The sequence below is a fragment of the Pollachius pollachius genome (genome assembly GCF_949987615.1).
Source record: "Pollachius pollachius genome assembly, chromosome: 4".
Lineage (NCBI taxonomy): Eukaryota > Metazoa > Chordata > Actinopteri > Gadiformes > Gadidae > Pollachius > Pollachius pollachius.
In genome coordinates this window covers 27,857,262-27,868,751 of record NC_136937.1, presented here as the reverse complement: position 1 = coordinate 27,868,751, position 11,490 = coordinate 27,857,262, and positions in this window count along the sequence as shown.

Sequence of the window (11,490 nt, the reverse complement as noted above, 5' to 3'; positions counted from 1 at the left end):
GCCAAGCATCCACTGGGAAATACTTTGTGGACCTGCTCTCAGGACTCTTTGAGCTTCTGAAACTGAACAAGACCATGTGCATTGCAAATGCAACAGATGGGGCATCCAATATGCAGGGCCATTACAAAGGTTTTTCCGCACTGATGACCTCCCAGTCTCCTAACCATGTACACATGTGGTGCTATGCACATGTACTCAATCTTGTACTGGCTGAAACTACCCAAACCAACATTGAGAATGGGTCACTGTTCCATCTCCTAAATGACATAGCCGTGTTCATCAAGGACTCCTACCAGAGGGTTATTCTATGGGAGAATCAAACTCCGGATAAAAGCCACAGACACCTCTCTCCAATTGGTGACACACGGTGGTGGGCCAAGCACAATGCTCTTGAAAATGTATTTGGACATTTTGGAAAACCTGACAACGGCCTGTTCATTGATGCAGTGCTCACACTGGAAGCCATTATACAGCAAACAAAAGAAAAGCCCTCTGTACGTGCAAGAGCCGGAGGCTTTAAAGAGGGTCTCCTCAAATATGAAACAATTTTAACTGCACAAGTATTCCTCAGAGTCTTTGAGCAAACCTCTCTACTTTCCAAGTACCTGCATACAAAAGGTATGGACATCCTTTCTGCCCATCGTATGGTCACTGCCACACAAGTTAGCCTCAAAGGCATTACTAGGGATTTCACAACCGTGAAGGCAGCTGCAGACACATTTGTTAAATGGACAAATGAAAAGCTTCAGGATGGGGACGAAGGAACCATCATTGAAGTGGAGGCTGCACTGCCTCAGAAAATGATAAAGAAAAACAAAGGCATGGCTGGAGAGATGGTGCAGGATGAGGCACTTAGCAATGCGGAGAGAGCATATGAGGTAAATGTGCACAACATTGTTCTAGACACAGCTACCGAGGCCATCCACAGGCGCTTTCTCACCCATGGCACTCTTCTTGCTGATTTGGCATGGCTGGGCCCAAGGAACTTTGCTCAGATCAGGACAACACTTCCCAGTAATGCACTTGAGAACCTCAGCAAATGTCTGCTCAAATTTGACTCTAGGGCTACAGTGAACAGTCTTCAGTCAGAACTACAAACCTTTGCAGGACAGTGGGACATGCTTAAGGCATCACATGTGGATGAGTATGAGACCAGAACAGTGGAAGATGGATCTGCAGCACAGGAAGAAGAAACACATATTGTGACCACAAGCTGTTCCTCCTGCAAGAACTGCCCACTCTGCTGCTATCAAGTCCTCAGACGATTCAACATGCTGGCAGATACTTATCATCTCCTTGGGCTTGCGTACAAGCACCTGCTGACCCTTTCCCTGACTCAGGTGGCCTGTGAAAGAACATTTTCAACACTCAAATTCATAAAAAACAGACTTCGGAGCAGCCTGTCGGCAAACAAGCTGGAGATGTTCATGATGATTGCCACCGAGAAAGACATCCTCATGGCATTGGACTCGGACATTGTCATTGACAGGGTAGCTATGAAGAGTGAGCGACTGAGAAAGCTGCTCTTGTAGCGTGTTGCAATTATCTCTCCATATTGTCTTCATTACAGATACACTACTACTAATGTGATCATATAATTCCATTCAACCATCATTCTAACCTTTCTCTCTGTCTCAGCTCTCTCTTTAAAAGGTTGCCTTGTTTGATGACGTCTTTTGTCTGTTGTGGAGTTTAAAGTGAGTGACATTTTCAGTGTGTGTGTGTTTTATGTAAATATTATTGTATTATACACTTGTTCAACTAAACACATTTTAATTCAATTCAATAGAACAGTCATCTTTAAGGGACCGCGATAAATGTGTACTGGTGGGTGGTCGATTAATTGTGGTGGGCCGGTCTGGGTCCAAAATGCCAGGGCCGATTTTTTGTCCCAGTCCAGCCCTGGTTGTTATATGTTCTATGTATAAATATAAATGTTAAGAAATTGCTATTTTGGACATTCCTGAAATAAATATTAATATACATACATGTTGATACATTACTTGCATTTTACTTTTAGAGATTAAAAACTATAGTCTGTTCAGTATGCTGTTGATATATGAAGCAAACTGGTTGGTAAGAAAGGGGGCATTTTACCCCAACTTGGGGGACATTTTACGATGGGGCAAACAAAAATACAAAATACAAAATACAAAAATATTTTCAGTCACAATACTAATTAATTATGAAGCTTACCTCAATTATTTCCAGGCAAGTGAACTGAATAAGATTTCTGTCCAAGAAATCGCCTGAAAAATGGTCCTGGTCTATGAGATCTTGAAATGAGTTCATCCAGAATTGAGCATGGGGTGTTCTCAGAAATCCCCACCATTGTTCAATTCTTTGATAATTGTTACTTGAACCGGTAATGTAGCATCTTTCGGAAAAGGCATCATCGTGGGTACCTCTTAGAAACTGTTGCATTTGCCCCAATTCACAATTCTCAGTGCCCAGATCTGTTCGGATACGAGAAAGAAGTGCCGTCCCTTCTGTCAACCTCATCAATGAAGTAGCCAGCAATGCCCCTTGGATTGTTGTTAGTGGAATAAGCGTGTAGCCATATAGTCATAGGCGAGAATCCATCCACTGTGCCATTAATGCATATACCATTAGGGTTGGGGATCGAGCATCGAGCATCGATTGGAACCGGGACTAACATTCCGGTTCTCCCGGAATCGTTCAAATTTTAAAATTTCGATTCCTAGCTTCGATGCCCAGTCCGCCGACCGGAAGAAGAAGCCGCCGAAAACTAACGAAGAAGAAGCTTCCGGAGAAGCCGCGAAGCTGTTTATGCTCGCGTAAACATGGAAACTGTGCGCCGGCGCTCGAAAGTGTGGCTTAACTTTAATAAAATAAATGACAAGTCGGCTCGGTGCCACACTTGCAAATCGATTATATCGTGCAAAGGAGGGTGTACAACCAACATGATTAAACATCTCCGGGGTCATGGTGTAGAGAAAACAGCATGCCCCGTCTTTGACGCGCTGCGCCGGCGAGAGAGAGTGGAGACAGAGCTGCAGACATACCAGGAAATTCCACCGGACCATTATGTCTGAGGACCAGGGGCGGCTGGCCCATAGTGGGCGATAGTGCACCGCCCTCCCTAAGCCAAACGGAAAAAAAGAGAGCGAAAAGAGTTTATTTTGCCGGTCTAAGTCTTAATAGTATAGTCCAAACCGCAGCCTGAATATCGCTGCGACAATCAGCAGCCTGGATGTCACTGTCAACCAGTAGCCCCGCCCCCTTGGGGCGATATCAGTCAGATTGAAAATAGCCCCAGGCGCTCTCATAGACTTACATGTTGAGACTCTTTTTTTCAAAATTGGACCGATACAATGCATTTCTATGGGCTCCGGGGGTGCTTGCCCTAACGTGAATTCGTCATACGCACTGATGCGTGCTCGGACGTACAGCGCGCGCGTCCGGCGGAGACCGCTGAATCATCATGGCTGGCAACTGCAACTCCATCGTTTCCCTGAGGGAATTACCGTTCAGTCGTCGAAGCAATGCGGATAAATTGGCTGTTAAAAATTGGGACCACCCAGACCAAATTTAAACATAAAGCAGGTGTCAACAAAAGCGGGGAAAACATACAGTCGTGGATTTTCCCGGAGCTGGTACGAGCGGAAAACATGCCTAGCAGGTTGTGAAGTGGCTAACGCTCTGTTTTGCTACCCCTGTGTGCTAACGGATGCAAACACTGACACCGCCTGGACAAAGACGGGTTTTACTGATATGCACCACCTCTCAGAAAAGGTGAAGAAACACGAAGCATCGAAGATGCATATGGGCAGCTGCCTAAAACTGTCGGCATTTATGAGAGTGAACATTGCCACACAGCTGGATGAGAGCTACAGGATAGCCGTGCGCCGTCACAACGATGAGGTGAGCAAGAACCGGCACATCCTAGGCCGCCTTATCGACTGTGTGAAATTCTGTGGCGTGTTTGAGTTAGCTCTGCGAGGCAAGGATGAGAGTGAGGGGTCCAGCAACCCGGGGATTTTTCGTGGACTTGTTGATTTAGTGGCGTCGCTGGACGAGGTGTTTGAGGAGCACTTAAGAACGGCCACAGTCTTTAAGGGCACATCAAAGACGGTGCAGAATGAGCTGCTGGATTGCATGGCATCTGTCATCAGAGAGCGTATCGTGGAGGAGGTAAGATCAGCAAGATTCGTGGCAATCCAAGCAGATGAAACCACTGACGTCTCTACACAGACTCAGTTGGTGCTGGTGCTGAGATACGTAGATGGAAAACACGCTGTGCAAGAACGGTTCTTTGAATTTGTCCCCATCTTGTCAGCAACGGCCAGCTCCATTGCCGATGCAATTTTGGAGAGACTGAACAGCGTTTTCACTTATGATAAGTGTAAACTCATTGCGCAAGCCTACGACGGTGCCAGTGTGATGAGAGGAGAGAGAGCTGGTGTGCAGCAAAAGGTACAAGAAGAGTACAAAAATGCCCATTATTTGCATTGTTACACACACCAGCTGAATTTGGTCATGCAGCAGGCCACTTCACACATCTCAGCAGTGAGAGTTTTTTTCTCTGACCTTGGTGGGATTTCCAGTTTTTTTACCCGGTCACCCAAACGCACAGCCCTTCTCGACCAGATTGTTGCACGAAGGCTGCCTAGAGCATCATCCACAAGATGGAACTTCAACAGCAGGATCGTGAGCACTGTCTATGAGAACCTGGGCGACCTCATAGAGTGTTTTGAGACCATCAGGTCAGACAGCACCTTTGACAGCACCATGGTGAGGGAGGCGTCTGGCTTCCTGAGGATGCTGCAGGATGAAGATTTTGTTTTTTTCCTGCAGCAGTTTCATCAAATCATGCCTCATGTTAACATGATGTACCAACAGCTGCAGAAGAGGGACATTGACATGGTGTTCATCAAACGTGCCCTGCAGAACTTCACCAGCAGTATTCAGGCCATCAGGTAAGATAAATTTTTTTTAAAGATAGTAATTATTGATAATGACACTGACATACTGTCTCATTCATATTCACTTTTGATCTGTCTCCCTTCAGGGACCAAAGCTCCTCTCAACAGCAGCAGCAAGAAGCCCCAGGTACCACAAGATCAAGGAGAGCCTTGGGAGAACAAGAGAAGCAGAGGCTGTCAAAAGAGGTATCTGCATTCATTACTGACCAATGATGTAGGCATACTCAAGTGTTGGAACCAAGTGATAAAGTCACAGCCTCTGTTTTTACAGTTGGATTCAGTAATTACTCACCCATTACTTGTCCATTATACGCACACAAGGATACAGTAATAAGTCTGCATGAATAACAAAATAAACAACATTCCCTGAAGAGGCTCTGAATACCACCGTGAGGGCATACCCCATGCTACACAAGGAGAGGCTCAGGACTGAGCTTTCTCTCATCTATGAAAGTCCAGACTTCAGGGGCAGCTGCGGTGCACTGGCTCTGTACCAGGTTATACAGAGCTACAACCTCCAGGAAACCTTCTCTGAGACTGTGGCGCTGTTGAACATCCTCATAACCACTCTGATGACAACAGCTGAAGCTGAGAGGTGTTTCTCCACCTTAAAGAGGATCAAGACATTCCTGAGAAATACAATGGGACAGGAACGTCTGAATGCATTGGGCATGCTTTCTATGGAGAGAGAGCTGGTCAGGAACATGCCTGATTTCAACGAGAGGGTGATTGATCGCTTTGCTTGCTTGAAAGAGAGGCGAGCTAAATTTCAATAGTAACTAAGTAAATAGTTGTATTGATTGCATATTGCCAGCCAAATACAGTTATGTTCATAATAATAGCAGTGTGTCATTTCCTCTTCTTCCCATTGAATGGGTCATCTTAGCCCTCATCACAACTTTTGCCCCCCCTGAGAAATTTGTCAGGAGCCGCCACTGCTGAGGACCCTGCTGCATGGTGGTGGAACCAACAAAAGACTTATCCTTTGCTGGCAGATCTTGCTTTCTCATATTTATGCCTTCAAGCTTCATCTACACCCAGCGAACGTGTGTTCTCCACTGCAGGAGACACTATCTGTCCAGAACGCTCACGCATACTGCCTGAGAAGGCAGATATGATCATTTTCCTCAAGAAGAACTGTTTCTGATTTTATACTGTACCTGCTGCTAATCTGGGCTAGGTTGTACAAATTGCTTGTCTTTGTTTGTTCGATATTCTGCACCAGGTTAGCCCATCAGTGGGAGCTCAGTTACATGTTTAAGTACCTGCAGGATGTCTAAATGTGAAGTTTTCAAAAATGAATTAAACTATCTTGTGAAAAGTATACCTCTGTGAAAAGAAAATTCATAACATTTATATTCATTTCATAGATTTGATATTTATATACTAGTTGAAAATAGCCCTGTGAGAAATTCAAAATGAAGTTCATAAAAAGTAAAAATTTCATAGAATTAAAATTCATGGAGAAGTTCAGACTATTTCATCCAGAAAGACCTCTGGTTAGCTAGCTCATTTAAAACATGTAAACTTTTTTGACCCTGCCTCTTAAGAGAATCGGAATCGAGAATCGTTAGGAACCGGAATCGAAACGAGGAATCGGAATCGGAACCGGAATCATTCAAATTCAAACGATGCCCAACCCTATATACCATATGGTTTAAGCTTGTCGTAGGAGTCCACATGACACAAGAAGTTCGGGCCTGGGTTTCTGTACAGCCATCGTCTTAGACGCCGTCTTAACCTCAGCTGCACTCCTTGAGGATTGAGAATCTTGAGCAGACAGCGTGGAACAGTGGACTGAGTCACAACCAAGCCAGCTTGGATGCATTTCAAATGCATAAATCTGTAGCCATGCAACATGCCATATTGGTTTAGTTGCTCCTGCAGGAAGAGCGTGACTTCCAGCAAGTCAGACTGGGCATTCCTCCTGAACAACCCCAACAACTTCAGTCGCCTCCGTAGCGTTGACATGCTTATTTGAATACCATCCATCCTAAGACATGTTAATATTTCCCAGTGTCTCATGCCATGTAGGAAATAAAAGCATATACCGTGAGAAACATTCATTTCCATAGGCAATTCCGTTGCCTGCAATGAAGCAGAACTGGCTGATTTGTACAATTATCGGAGATAATATCATTATGTCGGAATTACGAGATCTTTATCTCGTAATTACGAGAAAGTATCTCGTAATTATGACATAAAGATCTCGTAATTACGAGATAATTATCTCGTAATTATGAGAAAGATAAAGATCTTGTAATTATGAGATACTTTTCTCGTAATTATGAGATATTTTCTCATAATTATGAGATCTTTATGTCATAATTACGAGATAACCTGATTTTTTTTTTTGTGATGTGAATGCAATGCGCCACCGTACATTTCTCACACTATATGATATGAACTTTATTTTCTTACACATAAAATTATTATTCACCTGAGCTAAGACGTTATTTTGGTATTTTTTAAGTAATGGATAGGTTAAATGTATATTTTGTCTTTTTTAATTATTATTTTTTTGTTTTACCTTTTATGGGGTTGATAATCACATAAAAACCTATAATAATTCTAATTACAATCAATTTAATTGTGTATATACTTTAAATATCTTATTACACTTTTTTGCTCATCTTTTAACAGATACAAAGAAACGCAAGGGTGAAGTAACAACATCTACAGTGAATTCTCTTCCCCCATCACAAATAAAAAAGCTCAGAGAGTCATGGAGAAAAGCACAATTAAAATACAGGAGACAGAAAAAAAATCTGAACGCAGTAATGAACTTAACACGCCCATCTCCAGAAATGTAATTTAACAATGAGATGGAAATTCAGCCTGACCCATTGCCACTGCAATGTAGCACACCAAAACATCATCACTCGAGCACAAACCCAGTTTCACCACCACCAAGCCCTTCTAGAGCTGAGATAGAGAAGCTCAAGATTAAGTTAAGAAGGCAGAAAAACGAGAATAAGGTATTAATGAGAAAACTCAGCGAAGAAAAGCGGAAGAAAACAAATTACAAAACACTGAGTCAACGGCAAAAAAAAAAAAGCAAAGAGATAGTGAGAAACACTGTTTGCCACGAGGCAAAAATGCTAGAAAGGGGAAGAAAAATCAAGTTGAGTCCTTTCTGCTGTTGGACGAAAACAGCATTCTTCTCCCTGGAAAGAAGGAAAAGATAGGCACGAAAGAAAGAAAACAAAGATGAGTACTGACTAGCTCTCTTAAAGACCTCCGACATGCCTACATGCAAAAATGTGCAAGAGAACACCGCCTGTCATACAGACAGTTCACAAGGTACAGAACTTTTTACGTGACAGAGGCAAAGCCAAGTGACAGCAACACATGTGCGTGTTACCGACATGAAAATATGTGTCTCCTGGTTGATAGTCTTGCAAAAAGAGGCTTGATAAAAACAAAAAGCCTTTCAGCACTCCTTTCTACAATCGTTTGCAATACAGAGAGTGAACGATGCATGTATCGCATGTGCACACAATGCTGCTTTGACGAAGTGCAGCTTAGTGATCACAATCCAATTGACACTGCAACATGGGAGCGGCGGCAAGAGGAGGATGTTCTAGTTGGAGAGAGAATCTATAAAAATTTGGTTAAAAAAACTAAAACGGGGACACTTCAGAAGGGGCTGGGGGATATTGCCAGTCACCAGTTCAACTGGATTTATCAGGTGTGGCAATTCAGGAACATTAAAGAGAACCTTAAAAACAAGGAAGATGGTCTTGCACATTGATTTCTCAGAGAATTATGCCTATAAACTGAACACTGAGATTCAGGCCTTTCACTTTGGTGGTAATAGGCAGCAGGCAACGATACACACTGGAGTTGCTTACACAGTCAAAGGCTCCTAGTGCTATGCCACAGTTTCAAAGTCCCTACGGCATGACGAAAGAGCAGTGTGGGCACACATGAAGCCAGTCGTAGATGATTTCCGGAAAAGACAAGACCATACAATCGACACTGCACGTCCTAAGTGATGGCCCAGCAACTCAGTATCGTAATCGAGCCAACTGCTTCCTAATGAGTAGTGTTCCCTATACATGGGGATTCAAGCGGGTCACCTGGAACTTCTCGGAGCATTCTCATGGCAAGGGTGCACCCGATGGTGTTGGAGGAGTGTACAAGTGTAAGGCAGACATGCACGTCTTTGGAGGCAGTGACCTTCAAACCCCAAGGGATCTGTTTGAATATTTACAGCAGAGCACTGAAAATGTCACAGTCAAGTGAATCGAAGAAGAACACGTATCTGCCTTGGATGAAATGCTCCCTTCTTCAGTGCTTGGAATCAGCAGTACACATCAAGTTCTGTCTTTTTCCCCAGGAAACATATTTTACAGAGGTCTAAGCTGTTTATGCAATTACCCAGTGATCTGCACTTGCCACAAGCTGAAAAAACTTGAGTTTGACCATGTCTCTCCTACCCAGGTGCCCCCTTCCCAGTCAGCTGACCATGTCTCTCCTACTGATGTGCCCTGTGCCAAATCAAGCCACCAAGTCACCCATTGAAGAGTCCCAAGATGAAGAGGAAAAGGAAAGTGCATGGAGGGACAGTTTGTCATTGTTTAGTATGATGCCAAACCTTATGTAAGACAGATCATGGGGATAGGTGGGAAGCAACTGCAGGTGAGCTACATGAAACAAGTTGGGAATTAAAATGCATATTTTGGCCAAACAAATCAGATTGCATTTTCTATCATCCCAGTGAAATTGCCTTTGGAATATCAGAACCGACACCATGCAGTCGATTTGGCAGTCCTGAAGTACGACTGGCTTACTTATAATGAAGTGTGAACACTAACAGACATTAAGAGACAGACATAATTAACTTGTGCTATTGTTGCAACCAAATTAATTTAGGTGCTGTTTTATTTGAAAGTTTCAAATAAATGTTTGAAAGGAATGTTTCAAATAAATGTTTGAAAGGAATGGTTCAATTAAATGTTTAGGTTAACTTTCATTAAATGTTTGAAAGGAATGTTTCAATTAAATGTTTAGAATATGTTTCATTAAATGTTTGAAATGAATGTTAAAAACTGTTTTCAGTTGAATTTTAAAAATTCCTGTTATTTGCAAATGTGTTAAATTAATGTGTTAAATGAAATGTTTTTGAAATCAGAATTAACTTCACTGTTTATCAACCTCACTGTTTGGTCATTGTTTAAATATTAAATAAAAAAAATTCTCATTGCCAAATTGTGTTTTGGTTCATCCTATCATTTGGTGTGACATTTAGAAATTATGAGAATAAAAATACTTAGTGATGATTCTTGAAAATCTCACTGAAACACAAGAGAAAAAGTAAAGCTAGAGTGACAAGAATTGTGTAAGATTTATATTAGGATTTCTTGGAATTAATGTAAAATATGTCAAAAGATTGAAGTTCATGTCTTACATTTGGCGATGAAGAAAAATATAATGTATTTGTGTGAGGTAGTGCTGAATCTGAATATATTGACGAGGAATTATGCTGAAGCCAGTATACCTAAGAAATGTATACCCCATTTTAATTTAAAGCTAGGGTGGGTAATTTGGGAGAAAACAGCCGTTGAGACTCCGTTGTGTTCTCTCTGGTCCCTCCCTGCCACGCTCTACCTGCCGTAGCTCCTCCGTCCGAACGTCAGTTATGCGCGTTCATGTGAATTCAGTTACATTGATAGGAAGACGAAACACCATGTCCGATTCTGAGGTAATTAAACATTAGTGCTGATAACTACATAAGTACATATTGAGCATCAACATCTTACTCACAGACATACCATGTATGTTATCTTAAAATCATTGTAATTGCGCTGGTAGGCCTAAGAAAAGTAGCTGTATCAGCCAAGCAAGATAGCAAACTAATTGCAACTGTAATTCGTTAGCATAAGCTGCCAGAGCTAGTAACCTGGTCATCAATATTATATACTGACGTTTAGAAGTGATGAATTATACTACAATAACGCTTATTTTTTGCATTATAAGAGTGCACAAGAAGAGAGCCCAGATGGCTCTGGGGACGATTATGTCCCAGGTCCTAGCAGCACAGGACGTGGGATATATAGGGTCAGCGGACGGCCTGCTGCTAGAGGCAGGCAGCCGAGAGGCAGGGACAGAGGAAGGGGACGAGGTCGCGGTCGGGGAGGTCTTGACAGGGTAGGGCAAGAGGACATGGCCTGCCGTGTGATTCAACGAATCACAAATGAGCAGGAATGTTTATTTCATGTCATACTTTAACAAAAAAAAAGCCAGAGGAGCCAATTGTCAGTATAAATGTGTAATAAGTAATTGCACATTTCATATGGAACATGGAATATCATATGCTACACTTCCCTCGCTGTGCTTATCTCGGCAGTTGTGTCAAAGTAGCTTTTACACGAACGTGACTCGGACATTATCCACAGTTGAGTTGAGGCCTAGGCTACGTGTGAGCACAATCTCTGTGTTATTCCGACAGGTTAGTGTGACCATAACTAACATATAAAATGGACCGGAAAAGAACCATGTGCCGATGCAAGACATCCTACGGAACCGTATTGAAACGGTT